We start from the raw sequence: 26,815 nt of genomic DNA, 5'->3' as shown, positions 1-26,815 counted from the left end.
TGTATTCAATTAAAGCTAAGTGCAGCACCCTACACTTCACCCAAGATATAGTCTTCACATTTATCTTGGCAAGGATTCAACAAGGGGATGGGATTTGGTGGAATCAGCATGAAAATGATCCTTTGCCTGTATTATTCATTCTGAAGAAAGCGGGTGGAGATGAAGACTTTCAGGCTAAGTTCCTGCCGACCTTAACTGGAATAACTTGCTCTCTTTCACATCTGCAGCTGTGTCCTCCTCAGGGAGTTGTCCAAGAAAATGTGATTTTAAACATCTGTCAGCTAAATCAGAGCTCCAAATTTAGCACTTGGGAACATCATGTGGATTTGTGATGCTCGCTGGAGAACACTGGCTGCATAAACCAAGCTCACAGGAGACAGGCGGGTGGTACTCTGGTTGGTAATTTCATCTATGACACATTTAATTTGGCTATACATTTGTGAAAGTTATTTAAAGGGAAAGAGTGGCCATTCTCTTGCAAAAGACTTGTAAATTGCTGTAAGATCAATAGGGAGAAGGGAAACTTTTATACTGGGGAGCTAACTATACGCCTATCCAATCATTTCCCTGGTTTTATCTGAATTTCCTGAAATTCTAGTCTCCACCTTGAGCTTTTTGTTCTAACAAAAACTTCAATCCACTCTACCCATCTTGGAGAAAGAGAAGTTCTGCATAGTCATCATTTTCGTTGGCCACCTTTGGAGAGGTCGAATAGTATATAATAATCACATGACTCCTTTGGACGTGTGGACTGGGTTTGAAGATATGTGCTGCTGTTCAGAAAAACATTGAGGCCAGGTCTTTGCTGAACCAAATACGTGCATGGTTGGCTACAAATTCTGAATGTATAAGCCAGGATGTAACCAGTCCTATCAACTCCTGAGATCATTGTACCCTTGAAAGGTGAGATGGGGAGAAATCTGTAATACTTATCAATAGATTGGTTTATCACAGTACATAAAGAACTGTGAATTTGCTCTTCTTAGATTAGTACAAAATCAGCCTTTTACATCCATTTCTCTATTAAGCCTTCCTCAATTCCTCAGACAGAATTAGTTACCCCATCTTCTGAGCTGCCAAGGTAGTCTGTGTGTGCCTTTGCTGTGGTACTCACGTATGGTGTTGTTAGGGAGTGTTTTCAAATGCCACTGTGATCTCTAAGGAGGAAACCATAGTGTACGATTTGTACTGCACATGCAGACTTAGGATAGGCTCAGATGGTCATCAACTGATATTGTATTGATGTGAATCAGTGCAGGAGTGACGACCACTAGCTTCTAGCTTGAACTGCTTAAGATTATATCATCTCAAAAAAAAAAGATTATATCATCTCAAGGCAAGGAAAGGTGATTCAGGAACATGGTTGATGACAAAAGGAGAACCTTACAAGTGTACCGTGGGTAATTCACATGTGGATTGTGCAAACACACCTATTGACAGAGACTTGATTCAACATCAGCTCTTGATGTAGGAGAAAGGGCAGACCTGTCACAGGTACCGAAGGTCAGGGGAAGATAGCCATGAGCCAGGACATGGAGGATAGTACCATCTACATGGGGTTCTTTAAGGGAGCTGAGGAGGATGGGGCTTTTCTCTCAAATGTCTTCCTACTCTCATTATCAGCATTTGATACCTACTCTTAGAAGGCATGATGATTCTTCCTTCTATTCACCTTAATTCTGTGATGAACCTTGGAGGCCACATTAGGGTATAGTTAAAAATCATAGAATGTAGCATCAGGTCAAAACTCAATTTTCAAACCAATGAGGTGAATTATCCAAGAAAATTACTAATCTCTGAGTTAGCTTGTTAGGGATGAAGGGAGTAAATGCAAGTGTGACTAAAATATCTGACACAGAGCAAGTGTTCAATATAGGCAAAATTATCATCACCACCATAATTATTGTGTTCTCTTGTTTGCAAGTGATAAAAATGAAACAAAGGTGGCCTTAGTGAAAGTGTCTCACACAAACTGAGAGCTGGAGTGTACCTAAGCCTCAGGGACATTCTGTGCCTCCTGCCCCTCCCTGCCCATCTGCTTTCTGTTCTCTCTCAGCTGCTTTTATTCTCACGTTCACAGAGTCATTCCAGAAAAGTTACCTTCCAGCTCCTAACCTGCCATGTTGCAGGTCTAACCAGAAAGAGACTATCATGAGTCCTTTTCCTGTCTTCAATGTCACATTTCTAGGGGAAAGACTCTGATAGACTCACCTTAAATTAGTGCCACTTCTGTTTACTCAGCTGGTGGGGGTTAGGCATGCATAGAGGCAGGGGCCCAGGGACACTATGGCCCCCAGGGGACACCAGATGTAGAGGGCAGTTGGATGTGTTGAGGAGACATTATCACAAGATGGGCAGATACTGCAAAAGTTACCTTCAAACTGCTATGATCATAAAAATGAAACATTTAAAAATGTGGACAAATGTCTAAAATGTCCTTCTTAGTGAAAAAAATACATATATGTCACAATCATAAACAATACTCCCTTATAAAGTTAAAGATTTATAGGGAACACAAAGAAATTGTTTTATGCTATAGTGATTTTAATGCCCTTGGGTTTAATAACAAAATTTTGTTGAAGGTGGAAAGCTCCTACAAGGATTAATAACCCTTGAGCCTTTGCCACCTAACACCTTAGCAAAGATTAATTGACAACTGGCTGGAAGCCAGGCCCTGGGGGACAGACCTAGCCCAAGAGTGTGAGGGCAGGAGGTGGGAAGTGCCAAGGGCACTGGAGGCCAAGCTCCTTGCTCTTCTCAATGTGTAGACTACACTGAGGCCCTTGCTTTCTGGAAAAGCAGAAATCTGGCTCTGAATTCTGAAGCCTCCATCGTATTTTTACAGAACATCAGTAAATTCCAGGCCGGAGACAGGGCAGCTACTAGAAAACTCCTTTGGTAATAAAAAGGCACTGGGAACATTGTGAAAAGGCACCATGTGTTTTCAGGGCAAGATTGGTGCCAGTTTCTAAAAGCCCTACAGACATCTTATAGAAACGCTTCTATAGAAACAAATAATCCCACGCCTACTCCAGCAGCCTCTGAGCCCATCTGGCACTGGATCTCCAGTTCCCACCCCTGGGCCCAGTGAAGATAACCCGGGAGAAGTCTTTCCATTTTGTCTTTGGCATCCAGCTTCTTCCAGTATGAATGTCAATGTACTGCTTCTTCTAATGTTTCCCTTGGGGGTTGGGTAGGACAGATGGTCACTGTCATGTTAAAGCCAAAGACTTATGAAGCAACTTTGTGAGCATTGTGAGAGCTTAACTCCTACCCCAGAGACAGGACCCCTGGGATTCCAGCCTGGACAGGGACCGAGGCTCTGAAATGCAGTGGGTAAATCACATCTACAGCTCTGCCTGCAGAGAAGACACAGTGTTTTTGAAATTACTCAAATTGGCTGCCCTAAGACATTGCCCAAATGTTCCCTTAAACACTACTTTTGTCTTCAGAAAGCTATATATGGTCAAAGTTCTAGAAAAAAAGTCTCTTCAGCCTAAGGGCTTTGAGTGAGTCTTCAAGGCCCAGGCATTAAATGATCCTGAGTTCTGCTGCTGGCACCATTCCTTTTGGCTGCCATGACTAATGCCTGCAGCGAAACCCTCAATATCACCAAATTGTGCAGTCAACAGTGATTATCCATAGCTCAGCCCTACTGAGGGTAGCTACAAAATTATCTATATAATATATTTATAAAATGGCCATACTTTCATTAAAGTAGTCAATTTTAAAATTACCACAAACCTAGTGCCTTTAAATAGGTTGTATTATCTTTTGTTGTAGAGGTCAAAAATTTGAAATCAGTAGACTCACTAGGCTAACATCAAGGTGTCAGTAGACCTGTGTGACTTCCTAGAGGCTCCAGGTAAGAATCTGTTGATTTGCTTTTTTTGGTTTCCAGAGGCTGCCTGCATTCCATGCCAGGTGGTCTCTTTCATCTGCAAAGCTGTCCATGACAAGCTAGGTTTCCAGTCATATCATCCAAAAACTGACTTTTCTGTCACTTCCTTCAACATTGAAAGGAGCCCTGTGATTATCCTGGCCCACATTGGTAGTTAGGATAATTTTAAGATCAGCTGACTAACAATCTTAATTCCACATGCAATTCTAATGCCTCCTTACCAAGTAGTGTTGCATGTTCTGAAATTCTGGGGATTAGAATATGGACATCTTTAGGAAGGCATTATTTCGCCTACCACAAGCACTTCTTATTCACCAATTTTTAATATGCTTCACAAAATCCTCATCATGACCCTATTAAGCAGATGTCTATTGTACCAATTTTTGACATACAGAGATTAGGACTCAGAGACCACACAGTAAATGACAGGCCAGGAACTCACTACCAGACCTGTCTAGCTCTGCTAGCCAGTTCTACAAACGCATCATGTTCTTCCCCACCTTAAGGCCTTTATATATGTTGTTTCCTGTGCTCAGCACCCATTTTCCCCTTCATCTGACTACTTTCATCCCATTGTCAAATTTTTATCTGTCACTTCCTTGGGGAAGGCTTCTCTGATGTCACAGAGGAGGCTACATGTCTCAGTTGCATGAATAATAATTAAACTTGATCACTTGTGTACATTTCTATCTTTTGTAAAATAAAACCTCCTGTCCTTATAAAAGGCCCCACAAAATAAAACTCAGCCATACCCTCAGCAGCCTCATCTTTTGCTTTCTGCTTTCTCCCCAGCTCTGGCCATACTCACTTTCTTTCAGCAACTTGAACTTACTATGTACCTTCCCACCTTGGGATCTTTGCACACATCTTTCCTTGAATGTGGTTTTCCCACTGCTTTGCTTTGTTAATTCCTCATTCTGCAGGGTCCAGCTTACATAGTCACTGAAGAGTAAGGCAGGCCCAGCATGATACCGTCTCATGCATCACATATTTCCTTCAGAGTGGTTGAGTGGTTATCATATTGTCATGATTATAATTACACATTTTTGTATGTTTAATATCATCATTGTCACTGTACCAAAATTCCAGGGCTTTGTACTATGTCTTGTCGCATTTTAGTGGATACTCGTTAAACTAGTTAAATTAGTTAAATTATAGTGTTTGGTCCTGCTCTGGCTGAGGCTTTCGGGACATGAGAAACTAGCAAATAGATTCTATTTGGAGATACTGGAAAATTGGCAAGGGTCATTACCTTTTATGTTCATCACCCCTCTCTTCTCTCTTCCAGTCTCAACAATCCACTCTTAATGAGAGAGGTTGGTCAAAATCAGAGATACCAATAAACCATACAATGCATAGTAAGAAAAAGATAAGTAAGTCTACACTTCAGTAACCAGCTCTTGCTTCGTGTTGCAGAAGGCTGGCACTGATGAGCCTAGCCTGAAAAACAAAGAAATTGGGAAGAGTAGTGTAGACTGGTGAGTTATAATCTTCAATGTGCATCAGAGGCACTTGGCAAGCTTTATCTGTGCTTCATCTGCAGAGATTCCCAGTCAGTAGCTCTGGAGTGAGATCAGGGAATTTGAAGTTCTAGCAAGCTCTCACTAGGTGGTTGGATGCTAGTATTACTGGTATTTGGATCATATTTTAAATAGCAGTGATGAGTAGTTCTCAATTCTGGTTGTTATTGCCTGGAGCTCAGAGTTGTTGACATAGGATCTATCCTAGAACTCTATATTTTTACCAGTTCCCACTAAAGTTTAAAACTCCCCTAGAGAGTTTTAAAAAGTACTAATGCCAGTGTACCATCCCTAGAGATCTGGATTTGATTCATCTGTAATACAGCATGGGCAGGAGGTTTAAACTCCCCCAATGATTCAAATGCACAGGAAAGCTTTAGGTCCACTCACTGCCCTAGAGCAGCAATTTTCAAACTTTAATGGCATCAGTATCACCTGGAGAGCCTTTTAAGCCACAGACTGCTAGGCTGTAGTATTAGTTCCTGATTCAGTTGATCCAGCTTGGAGCCCTAGAATCTGCATTCCTAACAAGTATCCAGTAGTTGCTGATGTCATTGATCCTATAAGAGCTACCAATTTAGGTGAGGAGAACAAGGTATTTTGTCCCAGTGTTTCTGAGATCTGAATGTTCATATAAATCATTGAGGAACTTATTATAATACATGTTCTGTGTGTGGCAGGGATTGAGAGAGGGAGAAGGGAGGGATTGCAAGAGTCTACATTTCTAACAAGCTCTTAGCTGATGCTGTTGCCACTGGTCCTCAGTCTATACTTATACATTGAATAGCATGACCTGGTCTAATTGTGCCTAGTCCTGGGACAGAGTGAACTCCAAGCCAAGGCAATCTTTCTACTGTTTCTTACTTGGGCCATGCAATAGGGTTTGTATATATAATTGGAGATATTTATTAATTGTTGATTGACTATTCCTTTGCATAGCATTGTTCTTCTTGCATATGTTTAACACAGTGACTTATAAGATAAAGAGACTGATACATAATACAATTTAGGGGTTCCTATATCCCTGATCAAAAACTATTTTCAACTCACCATGATTTGCAACAAATCAATACAGATGACAGTTACTTGAGTCAACAGCTTACTATGTTTTCTAATTACCGTACAATAAAAAATAGTCAAAACAGGTCAGATTAGCCTGTGTGAGCTTTATTTGATTAAAACAGTAACCTTCTGTATGCTAACCTTCATGGCTGGTTACATATGTAAAATGGTTGTCTTCTCACAACTTAAAGGAAACACTGGGTGTTAGAGATGGGGTAAATTAGCCAATGAATTGATTTCTTGCAGTCAGGGGTGGTTAAAGCTGTGATTGCTGTTTCAGAAGATCTGTCTCTGCGCCTACTCTACTTGCTTCCAATATCCTAGCAATGAGAGAAAGTAGGAAGGAACAGGAAGAAAGGAAGAAAAAACTGATTTGTATAAACATGATAAATCTGTTATATTATCCACATTACACATTGGATGTGTTAAAGACAAAATAAAAACCCTGAATTCAGAGCAATTGCTGCAAATCATGCAACCATGATTATATGGCAGTATTCCTGGTGGGAAAGTAGAAGTAGTAAAGGATGGATTTGAATGTGTCCTACATGCTCATTTTTGGAGCAGCACATCATCAAACAACACTTCACAGGTTCTAAGCTGGCAAACTGGAGGGCTTTGAAGAGAAATAATGAGCTGAGAGGGTCACAATATGCTATTAAAAAGTTTGTGATTGGATTTGGAAAATCAGATGGGTCTCCAAGGGAAAGAGATCATTTTGGCGCCATCGCACTTGAATATTTTTGAGCCCCAGAGCACGTATTTATAAGTAGAGTTGTTTTTGTCTTAAATCCAGATTCTGGCTGATGTGTATCAAGGAAGCCACTTTTCATGGCAGACCTGAAGTCCTGAAACATCCATGATGTCACCTTTCTCTACTGATCTGCCTACCAGTACACGGCGGCGCGCTATTAGCTCTGTAATGTTTTAGCTTAATTCTCCCACATGTGGGCTGCAATTCCAGCCAAAACAAACTCAGCAGGAGATTTCACAGCCACTGAATTGCTCAAGGTGCTCCAGGCTCCATGACATGGGGAGATCAGGTTGGGATGCAAAAGTTATGAACAAAAAGATAAACAGAATGAAAAGGCATGGGGTGGTGGGATTTAGGGTTTGACTGGTGTGCAAAGCTTTCAGTTTTCCAATTGGTAATTTGATTCTCTGGTTTGCCTTGGAGATTTGCAGTGTTTTTCTGGCATATGTGATGGAAGAAAGCACCCTGTTCCATTCCGGGTAGTGAACCATGGAGACCTTCTCATTAAATTACAAAGAAGAATTTTAGGATATGAGATCATGAAAAAGAATAGAATTTGAAAACACACACAAACACATAACTAGGCCAGCACAGGAAGAATTTGTGGTGAAGCCATTTTTCCCATTGCAGATAACTCTCTAATCCTTTGGATCCCAGAGTCCTGCACACACACGTGCACGTGCACACACATGCACATGTGCACACACACACACACAGTGTGAAGAGAAGGGTCTACAGCTGTCACTATAAAGCCAGGCTGCACCATAGGTTGAACCAAGAAGGTCTAGTGACATTCAGTTAGTGATCCTTACCTCTCAGTATATGATCTTGAAGCTCTTCATTTGAGATCATTCTGTCTAGCTCTTTTCTCCCTATCACCCTCATAACATAACCCTCACCCCCAGGCCTTCAGAATTGAAAAAACAATAAGTCTGAGTAATCACACCATGAGACTATTTATGATTATTAGGGGGAAAGGAGGTGGGGATTAAAGTGCTGTGCCAATTAAAAGCAACAATTCTTGCTGCTTCTCCCAAATTCTTCACAAAAGTCATATGGATGATGGGACATTTCTGAGTTTACCCCAGCCAAACTCTGAGATGGAAAAGTATTTGTTTTGTATGGGCAAAGCTATTTGTTCTTTTTTTCTTCTTTCTCTCTCTCCACTGTGGGAAAACGAATTTATTTTCAGTCACCCCTGACATCTGACCACTCAGCTGATCACAAGGACACTGTGGTAAGCCACAACTCAACTTGAAATTATCTCTTAGGCACAGTTCCTGTACTTTGGATGGCACCATCTCTAGCTCTCAGCTTGGCTTTCCTCTATGAAGGTTCCATTTTCCCTTTCTTTTCTCTACTCAGAGTGAGTGGTCTTGCGCTTATCTTCCAACCGGGCTTGTCCTCAAAACAAACTAAGCATGAAAATGACACCAGTTTTCCTAGTCAAAGCCTCAAAAGTGGCCCATTTATATATGGTATCTTTCTTCTAAAACAAAAGGAAAAAGAAAACGAGATGAAATCTTTGGAATCCTGCAAAGTAGGTGGGGGAGCCAACTCTCTTGATTAGTCTCAAGATGATTCAGCAGGGTTTATACATATTCCTTCTGTTTGAATCATTTTGTTTTTGTAGCTGTTTTACACCTCCAGGATCCTGCCATCTGCCCACTCTAAAGAAAGACAGTAAAGCACTCCAAATACAATGGCTGGGAGGAAAAAATTGTGATCAAACTCAAGAGATCAACTTTTCTTCACCCTTCTGGCTACTACTATTCTTCCTGGAGAAAAGACAATGTGGTGTGGCCCAGAGGTTCTTACTGTGGTGGGCTCACCTCTCAATAAACCATTCCTCTTCTGCCCTGTCATGCCATCAGGCTAATGAGAGAGAACTTGGTGTACAGATCTGTCTGCCCTCTTGGCTGAGGAAAGAAGAGAAGGGATGTAGGCAGTGCCCTTGACAGTTATATCCTACTCAGATCTGGTGTGTGTCACTGAAATATAGGTCAGCTTTTGCTGGACAACTCACAACAGCCTAGAAGCATGTGGACCCCAGGCCAGGCCCAGTTCCTCCTGCTCACCCCATACTCTCTTCCTGCCCAGTACAAGTTAACAAGCCCAACAAGCATTGAGAGAGGCCTGCAGGACAGAAAAAAGCAGTCTTTCCATTTTGCACACAAATGTAAGGGAGCTCTAAAGTTAACAAAGGCTTCATCAGTCCTGGGGTTGGTCCAATGTGCGGGCTGAAGTTCAGCTGGCCTGACCAAAGGCAACTGCTAGCTATTTGCACTTTCCGCAGGGACTGCTCCTCAACTCCTGATTTAGAGAGTGGAGTGGACGGGTAATGTGCATGTAGTCACTGAGGACGATTGGAGAAACAAAATGATTTTCAATTACCAGGTGGTTCAGGTGGAGGCAGTGAGCATAGAAAGTTTTCTTTCTGACAACAAAATGAAGCGACAGCTGAAGAGCTTCTGGCCTTGAAGAGAGTTTATCACTTTAAAGGGATATTGGCAAGTGCTTAGGGCTGAACACTAAGGTTTGGTTACTTCCCTTTCCCTCACAGTTCATAGAGAGATAAAGGTATTATATGAATTGGATTTTTTCTTGTGAGTTAAAAAAACTGATGCCCTGATTTGGGGTAACAAGCATGGCCAAGTTAGTACTGAGCAGAGAGAAAGTACTAGTCTAAGGCTTTGCCTTTGCAGAAATGCAAAAAAAATGCTCACAAAAAAACATGTTCTATTGATTGTCCAAGGGTACCAAACTATGCATTCTCAAAATGGAACTGAAGACTTCCAGGTTTCAGTATCTAATTGTCTTCTGACTAAAACAATGAAAACAAAGTGGAAGAGCAGAGGATGTTGTTTCAGGTAGAGTTTAGAAAGCAAGCAGAACTTCAAGGAGAACCTGATTGTCTTTACTTAGGCTGAATGCCTTGGCAATAATCTTATAAATGAGTTTATCATTTTTTCCCACCATATAAGTTAAACTTAGTGAGTATCTGTTATGTCCCTGGCACTGTGCAAAGCCTTTTTTTACACATTATATAATTTAGCCCTCCTAAGAACCTTAGAGGGTAGGTGTTGTTACCACTATTTTACTTATGAGACCTAAAAGATTTTGTTTGAGGAGTAAGTTAGAACTGGAATTCAAACTCAGCTTTCCTGACTCCCTTTTAAGTTTCACAACCATTCAGCTGCCTTTTATAAGTAGCATTTTATTTTATATATTCATACAATTGTAAAGTATAAGAAAAGCTATATGCTAAAACAAAAGTTTCTTTAAATTACCTACTTACAATGTTTTGCCCACACTTGAAGGCTATAAAATGTATCTGGATTGGTCATAAAATATTATCCACCATCTAATGAAATAGTACATGTGTTCATGAGTAAACTCTCTATAAGAAAGACATATAACTGGATTAAAGTATGACCTAGTACTTAAAATGCATTAGAATTTCCAAACATAAAATTATCTGGGCTTTGTAAGGAGAAAATATTGGCTTCAAAACTCAGAAAGTTAGAGATATTAACAAATAGATGATTCAACGCTAAATGCACATTGACAAGGCAAGAAGAGAGAAGTTACTTCAGTCAGCTTCTTAACTGTAGGGGTTGGATGCCAACATTTCTTCAAACAGAGGAAAAGGTCATAGTGTTATCTTTTCTCTCTTTTTTTGCCTTTTCTGTTTGAAAAAGGAAAGATTGGAGGTTAAGAGAAATAAGGTAAAAGATTTAGGACTATAGAGATGAAAAAGGTACTGCACTGTTCCACAAGGATCCCATGGTCTAGGAAGAGAAGCAGACATAGACCCAAAACAAGATGAGCAATGAAAGAACAGGAATATTTGAGGCCCAAAACAGAGTACAGAAGGAAGTGATTACCCAGAGAGACAGTAAGAAGGAAAGGGCCAGGAAAACTCTCCAAAAGGAGGAAAACTTGAATTTAAAAACTGACCAAACGACTAATGGAAGAAATGAAGTCTATACAAAATCACAGAACATAAAATGGGCTGACATTTTGGGGCCTAAGAGGAATCTGATATATTGGAGGACAGCAGGAAGGAACGCATGTAGAGAAATGAACTAGTGAAGTCCTGAAGAGTTAGAGCTCACATGTAGTGTGGAGCCACTGACCAGTTTTAAAAGTAGATTTGAGTTTCCAAAAAATTACTCTTGCTGTCAATCATGAATAGTTGGTAATCTGATTGACGAAAGGAAAGCTGGTTGTTTCAAAAAAGTCATTGAATAGACAAACTCTTGGCATGATTGATGCTTTTAAGAGGCAGAAATAAACAGCACAGGTAGAAAAAGTGACATTGAAACAGACAAAGTAAATATTTTAAAATTACAGGAGAGTCACATGCACAATATTAGGACAATATATTTGAAATTTTCACCACATTGAACAATTTTTAGAAAGCATAAATATGGATATTAACTGAAGAAAAAATATTGACAATGAGAAGTATGCTACAAAGTAATACTAGCTCCAGAAGATTTTGCAGACAATTTTTTTCCAAAAATTGTCTTTCCAAAGGAAAGAAATATTAATCCTTAATATCACAGGGAATAGAAAAGTGTTTTACAAGTATTTACAGACCATTGTAATCCTGATGCCAGAGCCAGGTGACAATCAATCTTACATATGGACAGAGATGCAAAAATACCAAATATTAGAAAGTTACTGTGTATATAAATATCATAAAATAAATCTTTCATGGCATCCAAGAATTGTTTAACATTTAAAAATCAATTTTAAGTTATCACATTGACATATTACATAGATTAGAAAACATCATTGATTTTCTACATCTATTCATGATTAAAAAATAAAAACTTTGCCAACTAATTTGAATCACTGCTCCGTGGCTTTTTTTTTTTTTCAGGTAAAAAATAATCTACGCTTTGTATGAGAAAGAAAAAATATCTTAGAGGAGAAATGAGAGTGGAAGCACTGAAAATGATGAGAAGGGCATAGTTGCAAATCCAGGTATAATATTAAAGATGTCAAAAACTGGGGTGGGGGGATCCCCAATGATAGACACAAAGGAGAGGGCAGATTTCAACAACAGTGAAGAGGAAAGGTTGACAGAGACTGGTGATTGATGGGATGTGGGACAAGGGTTGTAATGAAGAAAAAGAAGTCTATTGTGACTCTCAGATTTCTGGACTAGGTAGCTGGGTGGATGGCAATTCAGTTAACCAAAACAGAAAAAAAAGTTTAAAGATCTGTCTGAAATTAGCTAGGGACTCTTGCAAGAGGGGTGAAATAATGATTTTAAAAACCAAGTGCCAGTAGCCTGAAAAAGAGCTTTTGCCATCACCAGATTTCAATTAATATAGAGAGAAAGAGGGGCAATGGGGGCAATGGGAACATTATAGGCTTTGAAAGCACAAACTAGCACTGGCCTGGCAGTCACCGCTTGATAAATGTTTACTGAACTAGCCCAAAGCTACCAACAGTTTACTCAATGTTAAAGAAAATTATCTTGGAAGTACTATGTGTGGAAAATATACACTTAAATAGTACCTAATAATAGTCACATTAGTGATAACAATTTTTAAAACTTTAAAACAGGAAAGGGAGAAATGTTTCTCATCTTACATCTTGCTCTTTCACACATTGTTATATATTAATACACAGTTATATTTTTGCATCAAATGATTGGCTTTATTCACAAAAGATTTAATTTTTATGTAAAATAGCAAAGTGAAATATTTTGGTCCTTGATGATCCCTATGTGCCCACAATATTGCATCCACAGGCAGGCAGCTACAGAATTATCTTTATCCAAATCACCATTGTCTTTAACCAAATCACCATTTTATTAGGTATATGCAAAGTGTCAAGAAAGTCATTGGCTAAACATTTCCATCCAGTCTGCAAAAACAATGGACACAACTGCTGAGCATGGAAGGTCCCTTCCAAAGCTGCAATACCCACTGGATGGAGCACCAGGCAGCTACCAAAACATTTTGTTGGTAACAAAACCAGTCTTCTCCAAGATGGTTGAAAATGATGATAATGTCATTTGGCTTTAAGGAAATACATTCAGGCATGAGTTGAGTAGAGTGCTGGAAAAGTATGAGTGATCTGTCTTGAGTTCAGGGAACTGTTTCATACCTGCCTAATGCTTACATTTCAACCTTTGGGACCTCAGAGTTCAGATGGCATTTCTCCATACCAAACTCAGATCAGAGGGAGAATGTACTAGAACCCTTTGCCAGGAGCAATCTCCTGCTGATCCAATCCAAGTCGCAAGATCCACAGCAGGACAAGGGAACTTTTGAAAGGGACTTGAAAAGAGTCCAGTTACTCTGTGGTTAACCCATCAAAGGCATCTTCCTGTAACACAGAGGATAGCAGGCCTCGACATGTGCTGGCCATTTGGAAAACAGATTCATACAGAGCAGATCAAACATTTCGGGAGAGCCCCTTGCCTTGAAAAGATAGAGCCTTATGAAAATCATTAAGCCATTCATTGATATTTATTTGCTTACACTGAGCTTCACCAAAGCAAGCAAGAAAATGAGGATGAGAACCATTGACCCAGTTTCAGAGACCCTAGTTCAGAAAAGAAGGATTCCCTTACATGCCTGATTTTAAAGAGCCTTTTAAGAGGACATCCTACCACACAGCTGGCATAGGAAGGCTGTCTTGGCTCCCCTCAACTGTGTATTAGGTTAACAGCCATCTCAAGCTTCTTAGAAACCTAGAAATCCCCAGGCAGTTAGAGAAATTCCATAGAGCTAGGAAAACACTTGCAATCTCAGAGCTTTAAGCAGGAACAATATTTCCAAACATCTTCCTTTCTCAGTCTTTGTGTAACTTACTCCCATCCTCGTAAAAGACATGTAGCTCCACAGCCGGCCCAACAGTCTGTCCTTCCTAATGAGCCCAAAGTCTCAATTCATGGCTCAGGTCCCATGGACTTGAAATGAACAAGGAGCAAGCCCATATTTTCACTTTGGGAGTTACCAGATTTTTGTGCATGAGTTCCTTGTAAATCAAACTAATTCCATCCTCAGATGGAAGGGAATTTTTCTTGCTTTGAAGTTTAGCCCCTCAGAATTCATAACCCCCTGGCCTCAACTTCCCCTTTACTCAGATGCAAAATTCCTGTGATCAGAGAAGAGTTCAGGAGAGTGCCATCATCCTCACACTCTGGGCTTTCAAGTGATGCTCTTGTCTCATTTGTGCTGTAGGCGGTGCCCATGCACAGCCTCTGAAGCTCAGAGCCCAGGAGTGAGGGAAGAGGGTGGCTCTAGGGAATTGAGCCCAATGACTCCCAGAATGTTACAGAGGTTGCAAATCTGTCCTCAAATATTCAACACATATGTTCTGAAATTCATTAAGTTCTAAAATTAAAAAACAAATTTAAAAAAATCCAGCATTGGTTCTTGTACAAAGCAGACACAAGGAATGCTTGTTGACTTATTGAATTTGTTAGCTGATAAATATGAGAAATACAGTCTGGTTTGTACCACAAGACAGTAGAAGTTATAAGGATAACATTTGTCCTCAGTTTGCCACTATATAAGTTTTAGAAAATGAATTACCCAGACCCTGCCTGTGTTCAGAGCACAACCTTCTTCACAAAGCCAAATTTTCTCCTTTATTATTTTGAGGGGAAAACTGTCACATGGCTTTGAATTGTCAATTAAGTTTTTGTTATCGCCACAACTACATAATCCTCAAAGGGAAGAATTCTCTCATATTATTCGTTTATTTATTTTGAGGCCGGGAAATGTAACTCTTGATGTAACATAGATTCTTGCACAAAGATGATCCTAAGTAATTGTTAACTGATTTATTCATTGGTAGGTATTAATACAGTCTTATTTGTACCCTATGACAACTAAGCTTGCAATACACAAAGAACATCATTTTCTGGTACTTTTTTATAAGTCCCTATTTAGAAGAAAGTTTATCTTAGTCTTTTCTGTGACTTTGTGTTGGCTTTGGAAAACAGTATTTAAGAGGGAATAATGTAATAAAATAAGATAGTAAGTATGTACTATTACTATAAAAATTACAACACTACTGTGACTTTTCCTGTTGCTTGACAGGGTTGTTGATTAAATTCTAATAGACGTCATGACAGTCATTTTTATAAGAGATGGAGGAATTTTGGTTATGATAGTTCCTTTGTAGATGAGGTGATTAGGCATTTTAGAGTACAATTGTTCCTCCCCCCGCTTATCCACAGTTTATCTTTCTGTCATTTCAATTACTCATGGTCAACTTGGGTTCAAAAATATTAATATTTGTCTTAATGAGAGAGTGGGAGACTATATTCACATAACTTTTAGTACAGTATATTGTTATAATTGTTCTATTTTATTATTAATTATTGTTGCTAAGCTCTTGCTATACTTAATTTATAAACTAAACTTTATCATACCTATAGATCCAGGGTAAAAGTTATATATAGAATTTGGTATTATTTACAGTTCCAGGCATCTACTGGGGGGTTTCTAAGGTATCTCCTGCAGATAAAGGGGATTCCTACACAAGATCTAGCCTATGACATTTTTGTATTGAAAGGATGAAAGGAAAGAAAGAAAGAGTAGGAAAAAAGTAAAGGAAGAGAAAGTGAACAAGAGAGAAAGAGGAAGAAAGGGGAGGGGAGGGGATGGGATGGGAGAAGGAAGAGGAAGCCATAAGAGGAGAGAAGAGGGGGGAAAGGGTGGGAAGGAGAGAGAAGATGAAAAAAATAAAAGAAACTTAAAATATCTAATAAATGATTCATATACTTGCTAACTACAGACTTGTACACTTAACAAATGTGTCAATACAAAGCTTTAAAGAAAAAAATACCAGCTGCCATTTGGTGCTGCACACCTGTAATCTCAGCATTCTGGAAGAGTAAGACAGGTGGATCACAGTTCAAGTCCGGCCTGAGACTGTGTCCCAAGAAGGAAAAAAGGGGCTGAGGATGTAGCTTAGAGATAAGGCCCTGGGTTCAATCCCCAGTGCCAACAAAGAGAAAGATACCATACCCAGAAAAGCAATTTGAGGAGATTTCCCTCATAAGGTTTTATTATTATCAGTAATCATTTTGCCCAAATCCATCTCATTTCCAAGCATAGGAAAAACCCAGTCTTTCTAAATTTTAGAACTTCTAAGTAAGTCTTGAGCTTAGTGGGGCCTGCAGTGGGAATGTTCCTCAGGAAGGAAGCCTGGGAGATGGGCCTTTGCACATGCTTGGACTTCCCAGAGTCAGACCAGTTGCTCCCAGCACAGCCCACCTGACTCCTCACAGTGGCGTCTGCAGGCCTCATCTGGTTTAATCCCTCCATCCACACAGGGCCCCTGCTGCATTTGCTGGACCACAGTCGATGCTGTATAAATGAGGAACTGTATCAGTCCTGTGAAATAACAACACAGTGCAAGAGCACAGTGCTGATGTAATGTTCAAAGAAACTGAAGGGTGAAGAGAAGAAATCATTCATTTGAGCTGTTGGTAGAGCTGGGACCTGAATAGACACTTCTGACTCACTCTGTGCTGAGCAGTCATTTGCCCGGGTACCACTCTCCTCCTTCTATCTGGGGGGACTTTCAAGGGCAGCCTTTCTTTTCCCTGGTAAGTTAAAAAAAACTTTTTCAATCATTTGATAATTACCTAAAAAGAAGCCTAAGCCATCAAGGCCTATAAAATAGTGTTTCCCTGTGATCTGTTTTCTAAATCAGGAAATAGTTACTTAGGCCCCTATAAAGCTAGCTCAGAACTCTGCCTCCTCCTCCTCTATCCAGATTTCCTTGACTTGGAAAGTGCTTTCTATGACAAGAAGTACACAAGCTGCCAGACCACTGCCTCTTTCATAAAGGAGAAAGGGCCTTTTCTTTTTCCTATTGATGTAAAGAATTTTTTTAATTGGTACATTTTAGATGTACATAGTGATCACATTCATCATAGGAAATTTGTACCTTTACATAGTGTATCTTGATTATTCTTTTTTTCCTCTATTCCCCTCCCTTTCTTTCAACCCCACCTCCACTCATTTTTTACAAAAGTTTTGATTCCACTTTTTGTTCTAATCTTTTTCTCCTTTTCTCTTCCTTCTTTTCCTCCATCCCCTCCCTTGCATTCTCCTTCTCATTTGAATATTTTCTTTCCATTTTCCAATATCTATTGTACATTTTGGACCTTATTTACCCTTTCATTTCTCACACCAGAGCAACAATGAAATATTTAAATATGTGTGTCTGATTTATTTCATTAAGAGTATGGTCTCAAGGTGCATCTATTTACCTATAAATATCTCAAGTTTAACCTTCTATATGGCAGAATGGTATTCCATTGTATAAAAAACCCACATCTTTTTTTTTTCTTAAATTCTTTTATTGGTACATTGTAGGTATACAACACAATTACATTTCTCATTGGGAACTTGTACCTTTACATGATGCATCTAGGTTCTTATTTTTTCCCCATTCCTAGCCCTCCCTTCACCCCCTCCACCCTTCCCTATTTACAAAGATTTTATTTCCATTTTTTCCATTTCTCAGCATTTTTCCTTTCCCTTCTTTCCTTTCCCCTGCCCCTCCCACTACACCTACCCCTTTGGACATTTTCTTCCTATTTTGCATTATCGATTATTCATTCTAATCATTGGTACATTTTAGGTATACAATGTAATGACATTCATCATTGGAAATTTGCACCTTTACATAATCTCTCTTGATTCTTATTTTTCACCCTTGCCCAGCCCTCCCTTCAACGCCTTCATTGCTCCCTATTTACAAAGATTTTGTTCCTATTTTTCCATTTTCTCTTCTTTCCTTTCCTCTACCCCTCCCACTTCCTTCCCCTTTGCCCCTTTTCTTCCTATTTCACATTACCTATTATACATTTTAGTCCTTATTTACACTTCCAGTTTCTCACACCAGAGAAACTATTTGGTATTTATACATGCGTGTCCTATTTATTTTACTTAAGAGTATCGCCTCAATGTGCATCCACTTAGCTATAAATGTCTCTAATTTCTCATTATTTATGGATGAGTAGTACTCCATTTTATTAAAATAACACATTTTCTTTATCCAGTCTCCAGTTGATGGACATTTGAGCTGTTTCCAAGTTTTAGCTATTACAAACTGTGCTGCTATGAACATGGGGGCACATGTATCACTGCGGTATAATTCTTTTAATTCTTTGGGGAAGATATCCAGCAGGGGAATAACTGGGTCAAATGGGACTTCCAGTCCTAGTTCTTTGAGGTATCTCCATACTGATTTCCACAGTGCTTGCACCAGCCTACACTCCCACCAGCAGTGGAGCAGGGTTCCTCTTTCCCCACAGCCCCCCCAGCATTTCTTATTGGTTGATTTCATGATAGCAGCCATTCTTTCTGGGGTGAGGTGAAATCTCAGCATTGTTTTCATTTGCATCTCTTGAATGACCAGGGATGTTGAACATTTTTTCATGTATTTATTTGCTATTTCTACTTCTTTGTCTGAGAAATGTCTGTTCATTTCAGATGCCCATTTTCAGACTGAGTCTTTAAATTTGGGAGGTCTGATCTTTTTAAGTTCTTTATAGATTTGAGATAGTAGACCTTTGTCTGAGGAAGAGCAGGTGAAGAATTTTTTCCCACATTGTGGGTTGTCTCTTCACACTGCTGGTGGTTTCGGTTGCTGTGCAGAAACTTTTTAGTAAGAAGAGATCCCACTTGTTGATTGTTTGTGCTAGTTCACGGGCAACTGAGGTTTTGTTCATAAAATCTTTTCCTACACCAATGTCTTCAAGACTTCTACCTAACCTCTGTTCCAACTGGTTCAGAGTTTCTATTTTAATATTTACATCTCTAATCCATTTTGATTTTAGTTTAGTGCATGGCGAGAGATACAGGTCTAGTTTTAATCTTTGGCAAGTTGAAGCCCAATTTCTCCAGCACCATTTATTAAAGAGGCTATCTTTCCTCCAGTGAGGGTGTTTGGCTCCTTTATCGAAGATGAGATGGCTGAGTGTGTCTGGCGTTGTTTTTGCATCTTGTAATCTGTTCTGCTGGTCCTCAGGTCTGTTTCTTTGCCAGTACCATGCTGTTTTTATCATGGTAACTTTGTAGTGTAACTGCAAGTTAGGGATTGTGATAACCCCTGCCATGTCTCCATTACCTAGAATTGCTTTTGCTTTTCTGGATCTCTTCTTGTTCCAAATGAATTTTTGGATTGTTTTCTCAAGGTCCGTGAAGTATGCTGCTGGGATCTCAATTAGAATTGCATTGAATCTGTATAGCAGTTTTGGAAGTATGGCCATTTTCACTATATTAATCCTTCCTACCCAGAAGCAGAGGATGTCTGTCCATTTTCTGATATCATCTTCAATCTCTCTTTTCAGAGTGCCATAGTTTTCAGAGAAGAGGTCTTTGATTTCTTTCGTTAGGTTGATTCCTAGGTATTTCAGTTTTTTGGATGCTGTTGTAAAAGGAATTATTTGCCCTATTTCTCTCTCAGTGAGTCTGTCATTCATGTAGAAGAAAGCCATTGATTTTTGTGTGTTGACCTTGCATCCACCTACTCTACTGAATTTGGTTATTAAGTCTAGAAGACTTTTTGTGGCATTCTTGGAGTCTTTTATATAGAGTATCATGTCATCTGCAAGTAATGAAAATTTGACTTCTTCATTTCCTATCTTTATTCCTCTTATTTCTTTCTCTTGTCTAATTGCTGTGGCTAATGTTTCCAGAACTATATTGAACAAGAGTGGTGATAGTGGACATCCTTGTCTTGTTCCTGATTTGAGTGTGAAGGATTTCAGTTGTTGACCATTTAGTATGATATTGGCTGTTGGTTTTTCATAGATGGCTTCTGTCAGTTTGAGGTAGAGACCATCTATTCCAATTTTTTGTAGGGTTTTTATCATAAATGCATGTTGGATTTTGTCAAATGCTTTTTCTGCATCTATGGAGATAATCATATGGTTTTTGTCCTTGGCTCTATTGATATAGTGTATTACATTGATTGATTTGCATATATTGAACCATCCCTGCATCCCTGGGATGAATCCCACTTGATCAGGGTGTATGATCTTCTTGATGATCTTCTGCATTCTGTTTGCCAGTACCTTATTAAGGATTTTTGCATCTATGTTCATTAGTGAGATTGGCCTATAGTTCTCCTTTTCAGTTGGGTATTTCTCTGCTTTGGTGTTCAAGTTGATGCTTGCTTCCAGGAATGAATTTGGGAGTATTGCTTCCCTTTCAATTTCATTGAAGAGTTTAAACAGTAGTGGCAGTAGTTCCTCTCTAAACATCTTGTAGAATTCAGCAGTGAAGCCATCAGGGCCTGGGATTTTCTTAGGTGATAAGTTTTTAATTACATTTTCAATTTCATTGGTTGATATTGGCCTGTTTAGAATTTTTAGGTCTTCTTCATTCAACTTTGGTAATTCATATGTATCTAGGAATCTGTACATTTCTTCTGTGTTGTCCATCTTATTGGCGTATAGGTTCTGGAAGTAGGTTTTGATGATCCTCTGAATTTCTGCTGGGTCTGTTGTAATTTCACCCTTTTCATTCCTAATTGCATGGATTTGGGCCTTTTCTTTCCTTTTTCTGATAAGGTTGGCTAAGGGTTTGTCAATTTTGTTGATTCTTTTGAAGAACCAATTCTTGGCTTCATTGATTTTTGGTATTGTTCCTTGAGTCTCCATTGCATTGATTTCTGCTCTGATCTTTATAATTTCCTCCCTTGTGTGAGCTCTGGGTTTGTCCTGTTCTTCTTTTTCTAGAAGCTTGAGGTGCAGCATCGGGTTGTTTAATTGGGCTCACTTTGTTTTCCTAATATGTATATTCACTGCTATGAATTTCCCTCGTAAGACTGCTTTCATTGTGTCCCATAGATTCGGATATGTTGTATTGTCATTGTCATTTAATTGAAGGAACTGTCTGATTTCTTCTTTAATTTCCTCTGTGACTCATTGGTTATTCAGAAGTGTGTTGTTCAATATCCATGTGTTTATGAAATTTTTCGGGTTTCTTTTGCTATGGATCTCCAATTTCTTAGCACTATGGTCTGATAATATACAAGGGATAACTTCAGTTCTTTTGCACTTACTTATTCATGTTCTGTGAGCAAGTATGTGGCCTATTTTGGAGAACGGCCTGTGTACAGCTGAAAAGAATGTGTATTCTGATTGTGTATGGTGGAACACTTTGTAAACATCTGTTATGTTCATTTATTCAAGAGTTTGATTGAGTTCTAGTATTTCATTGTTTATTTTCTGTCTAGGTGATCTATCTATTTGTGACAGAGGGGAACTGAGGTCCCCCACTACTATTGTATTAGTGCTTACTTGATTTTTCATGTCTGTTAGTATTTGTTTTATATAGTTGGGTGGACTAGTGTTTGATGCATAGATATTTGTGATTGTCATGTCTTCCTGTTGGATTGTTCCCTTTACAAGGATGTAATGTCCTTCTTTGTCTCTCTTAATCAGTGTTGGTTTGAAATCTACTTGATCTGCAAAGGGGATAGCTACTCTTGCTTTTTTTCGGGTTCCTGTCACATGGAGTATTGTTTTCCACCCTTTAGCTTTCAGTCTATGAGTGTCCTTTTGAATTAAGTGTGTTTCTTGTATGCAGCATATTGTTGGATTTTGCTTCTTGACCCATTCTGCCAGTCTATTTCTTTTGATTGGTGAATTGAGACCATTAACATTGATGGTTATAACTGAAATGTATTGACTTGTCATTGCCATGACTTTTTCTTTTTGTTGGGGTCTCCCCTTTTACATTTAATTTCTTGTCATGCCAGATGGGTTCATTCTGCTTTGCTTCCTAGGGTTGTGATCCTCAATGTCTGTTCCTAGGCTATTGTGTAAAATTCTTTGGAGTGCTGGTTTGGTATTCACAAAGTTCCTAAGGTGCTCTTTGCCATGAAAGTATCTTATTTCTCCATCCATTTTGAAAGATAGTTTTGCAGGGTACATCAATCTGGGTTGGAGGCTGTTTTCTTTTAGGCTCTTCTTGCCTTGATGGTTTGTGTTGAGAAGTCTTCTGTGATTCTGATGGGCTTTCCTTTGTATGTGATTTATTTCTTTTTTCTAACTGCTTGTAGAAATTTGTTCTTCTGTTGAGTTTCTGGAATCTTAACAATTATATGCCTATGTGTAGATTTTTTTTGATCAAGGCTATTTAGAGTCCTATATGCCTCACTTATCTGTATGTCAAGCTCTTTTCCCCTGCTTGGGAAGTTTTCTGCCATTATCTCTGTGAAGAGATCTTTTATGTCATCTGCACTCTCTCCTGTTTCTTCATTGACTCTAATCAGTCTTATGTTATTCTTCTTTGCATCGTCTAGCAGCTATTGGATTGATTTCTTGTGTTCCCTTATAATTTTGAAACAATTTTCCTTGTCAGAGTCATTAATTGCAATCTTATCTTCTCTATCTGAAATTCTGTCCTCACATTGGCTCATTCTGCTGTGTAGACTTTCAATGGAGTTTTTCATGTCCTGGAAATCTATTTGCATCTGTTTTATGGATTCCATTTGTTTCCTAAGTTGGGATTCTATCATGTTCCTCAGCTCCTCTTTAGATTTATTAATCATGTCTTACACTAGGAGCACAATTTCTCCTGTTATCTGAGAAATTATTTCTGATTTCATTTTTTCCAGATCCCCTTTTGTTGCCAGTTCATTGGGTCCAGGTGGTTGAGTATCAGAGTGTTCCATCTCATTTCCCTTTGGGATTGCTGTAGGTGATCTGGAAGTCTGGTTTTGAGACTTATTTACATGTTTTCTCATTTTGACTGGGTGGGTGGGCAGGGAGGTGCTGTTGACCTCCACAGTGCTCACCTCCTCTGAGCTGGGAGAGGTGGGCCAAGGGCGGGGAGCGGTGTTAGGGATGGTGGCCTGAAAGCCCCTTCCTCTGGCCGGGAGCGGCAGGACAGATGGCAGCCTAAAAGCCCTTTCCTCTGGGCTCAGAGCGGCGGGAGGGATGGTGGCCGGGTAGCCCCTTCCTCTGGACCAGAAGCAGTGTATAAAAAACCCACATCTTCTTTATCCATTAATAAGCTGATGAGCATTTGGGCTGTTTCCAAGATTTAGCTATTACTAATTGTGATGCTATAAATATGAGTATGCATATATCACTGTGGTATGTGGGTTTTAGTTCTTTTGGGAAGATACCAAGAAGGGGAATGGCTAGGTCAAATGGAACCTCCAGTTTTAATTTCTAAAGGAATTTCCACACTAATTTCCACAGTTTTTGAACCATTCTACACTCCCACCAACAGTGGAGAAGGGTTCCTTTTTCCTACAGCCCCACCAGCATTTGTTATTGGTTGATGTCTTGATGATAGCCATTCTTTTTTTTTTTTTTTTTTTTTTTTTTTGGTACCAGGGATGGAACTCTAGACCTTGTGCTTGGAAGGAAGTCGTGGTGCCACTGAGCTAAATCCCCAGTCCTCTCAATATTGTTTTAATTTGCTCTCTCAAATGACCAATGATGTTGAACATTTTTTCATATATTTATTTACTGTTTGCAATTCTTCATCTGAGAAGTGTCTATTCATTTCTGATCCTTTTGTTTGCATTGGGTCTTTAAATTTGTGGGGTCTGATTTTTTTGAGTTCTTTATATATTCTAGATGTTAGCCCTTTGTGTGAGGAACAATAGGCAAAAATCTTTTCCCATTTTGTGGGTTGTCTCTTCATTCTGTTGGTAGTGTCTTTTACTGTGCAAAAGCTCTTTAATAAGATTCCATTTGTTAATTCTTTGAATTATTTCCTGTTAAATTGGGACTTTGTTCATAAAGTCTTTGCCTAAACCTATATCTTCTAGAGTTTTTACCTATTAAATATTCCAATAGATTTAGGATTTTTGTTTTAATATTTAGGTCTTTGATCCATTTCAATTTTAGTTTAGTGCATGGTGAGAGATTTGGGTCTAGTTTTAGTATTTGTCAAGTGGAAAGCCAGTTTTTCCAACATCATTTATTAAAGAGGCTATCTTTTGGGCTGGGGATTTAGCTCAGTGGCACTGCACCTGCCTTGCAAGTGTAAGGACCTGTGTTCAATCCCCAGTAAAAAAAAAAAAAAGGCTATTTTTCTTCCAGGGAAGGTGTTTGGGTCCTTTGTCAAAGATGAGGTGGCTAAGTGTGTTTGGAGTTGTTTCTGCTCTTCTAATCTGTTCCATTTTTTTTTTGGCAGTACCATGCTGTTTTTATCACAATAGCTTTGTAGTATAATTTCAAGTCAGGGTTTGTGATGACCCTAGACTTGCCTTTGTTGCCCAGCATTACTTTTGCTATTCTAGGTCTCTTCTAGTTCCAAATGACTTTTAGGATTGTTTTCTCTAACACTGTGAATTTGATGACAGCATTAAGCAAACCCAGGCATTATCAAACAATAGTACACCATGGTTCATTAGACTATTTTTAAAATCTTGCCAAATCTTAAGTATTTAACATAATACAGGTGTTGGGTATCAGTCATCACACAAATACTTCAAGCTCAAAAATTTCTGGCCTGCCTCAAAAGCAAAAGGTCTTGAGTTGGATCCCCGTTACCCCTGCCCCCCCCCAAAATTTCTGAAAAGCCAGGAGTGGTGGTGCTTGCCTGTAATCCTAGCACTTGGGTGGCTGATGCAGGAGAATTGCAGTGAGTTTGAGGCCACCCTGGGCTACATAGTGAGGTCCAGGCCAGGCTGATGTACATAGAGAGACCCTGCCTCAAAGCACCAAAAAAAAAAAAAAAAAAATTCTGAAGAGGTTGGCACAGTGATCAGAGACTAGCAAAAACTTATGATACCTCATTAACTTCTTAATTAAGTGTTTTACATTTACATATATAGCCGATCATGGTTATAATAAGATCACAAAGTGGCATACCACTACCAAATCTAAAACCTGTGTTAAAATAAAATTCATTGTAATAAGATTCTACTTATGCAATACTTTTGCCATATGAACAGAGAGGAAAAAAAGAATAATTCATCATATATTAGTCCACATTGGTCATTTTTACTGAATCAGCACAAAGACAATTGTAGTAGATCAATTACTTTGTAATACTCTGTAATGGAAAAATCCGTAGGCTAGGTGAATGAGTAGATGGGTACATAGTGTGACAGCATTTATAGTGTTGCAGCTGGGATGATATCACCTGAAAAGGTGCCACCCATTCATACTGAGTAAGGCATTATATGTAAATCATACAACCTGATGTCTGGCACACAGCTCTTGGATTTTGTTTGAGCTGTCTTAGCCATTGTACCACCTAGGATCCTCCCAGAGGAGGAAACTCTATAACAGAATTGGTCATGCCAGTCTACTTTGGATATTACCCCTAATATGGTCATGCTTATAGTTAGTGGAATTTATTTTGGATGCATGCAAGGAATTAATTTATTTCTTTACAAAACACAATAAAACATAATTGTCAAATATGCCTCTCTCCCATCCCGCCGAACTTACCGACACCTTATACTCATCCTACAAGGCTCATCTTCAGTGCTACCTCCTCCATTAAGTTTTTCTTGATCTCTCTTCTAAGAAAATGTTTTCTCACTACTTTAGGGATCTTAAAAATTTTGCCTCTTACCCCTTGGAGGACACTTCCCATGTTCTACCTGCTTTGTTATAGCCTTGTGGCCTTATCTCCAATTAGAGTTTAAGGCCTTTGAAAGCAGGGATCAGCCTTATCTATATATTTCCTGCATGCTGAGCCCTGGGTGTTGAATTTAGAAGCTCAATAAAAGTGTGTTGAGTGAAGCATGACCCTCCCTGGCTATCAGGCCCTCAGCCAGTTTCAGAGTGCAGGACACAATAGGTCCTTGTATTCACTGCTGTCCACACCCACAAACATATACTAAACACCTGCAAACATGGAGACACTTAGCTTCTTGGCAAATACTTGCCCTCCCAGGGTGTCTTCCATTTTGAAGAGGCTCGCTCCTCTGACAGCTGCCCTGCTGCTGGTTCCATGGGCACTCCCTGCAAAGGCCCACTTCTACAACTGATGGCCAAGTGCATTGTGCCAGGAGCCAAGCAAAGAGAAGAGGCCAAGTAGGAGAGTCTCAATGCCAGGAATGTGCTTTCAGATGTATAAATAAGAGGGAAACAGGGAGCACTGCAATGGGGAAATGATGTTGTATCTGCACCCAAGCCTCCTCCCTCTCCCTTCCTCTTTCTCTCTTCAATTCCTGGCTCTTCCTTCTCCTTCCCCTGCACCCAATGCTCCACTGTAAATTGGTCCTGCAGAGTGTGGAATTTGCCCTAACCCCAGGGAGGCACCTCCACTCCAGGGAGGTCAGGGCCATCTCCCACTTCCTCTGTGGGATGCTCTCACAAGATGCTGTGGCGACAATGCTTGCTGCTCTTTATTAAATACAAATTGTTCAGACAAGTTTCCAGAAACTTTAGTGGAAAGCGGATTCATCCTAAACACTCAAGATAGTTCCCAGATCCTGCAAGGATTATTATTATCATTGCTATGATCATTTACAAAATCCCCATCGTTTTTTAAAAAGTTTGCTTAAAGAAACGAGATAGAGTAACCATAACCACGCAGCTTCCAGAATGTATCCTGACATTCTTTCCTTCACAAGAATGAAATAACCTGACGA

At 39.4% G+C, this 26,815-nt stretch overlaps 1 long non-coding RNA gene across 2 annotated transcripts in view; it reads left to right on the top strand.

Moving 5' to 3' along the window:
• Window positions 1-26,815, top strand: part of LOC101715300 (uncharacterized) — a 49,688-nt gene that overhangs the window by 11,198 nt on the left and 11,675 nt on the right. The window contains exons 2-3 of one of the 2 annotated variants that reach the window (XR_015440356.1): window positions 12,129-12,232; window positions 13,075-13,224. This is a non-coding gene — a long non-coding RNA (uncharacterized LOC101715300). Of the gene's footprint in view, window positions 1-12,128; window positions 12,233-13,074; window positions 15,902-26,815 lie in introns of those variants that run through there. The other variant, XR_205793.3, reaches the window with a different exon arrangement.

This window comes from Heterocephalus glaber, unplaced genomic scaffold, assembly GCF_053883595.1.
Source record: "Heterocephalus glaber isolate CG9 unplaced genomic scaffold, H.glaber_assembly_v1.0 deba00001497, whole genome shotgun sequence".
Taxonomy (NCBI): domain Eukaryota; kingdom Metazoa; phylum Chordata; class Mammalia; order Rodentia; family Bathyergidae; genus Heterocephalus; species Heterocephalus glaber.
This window is presented reverse-complemented; position numbering and strand designations above follow the sequence as displayed.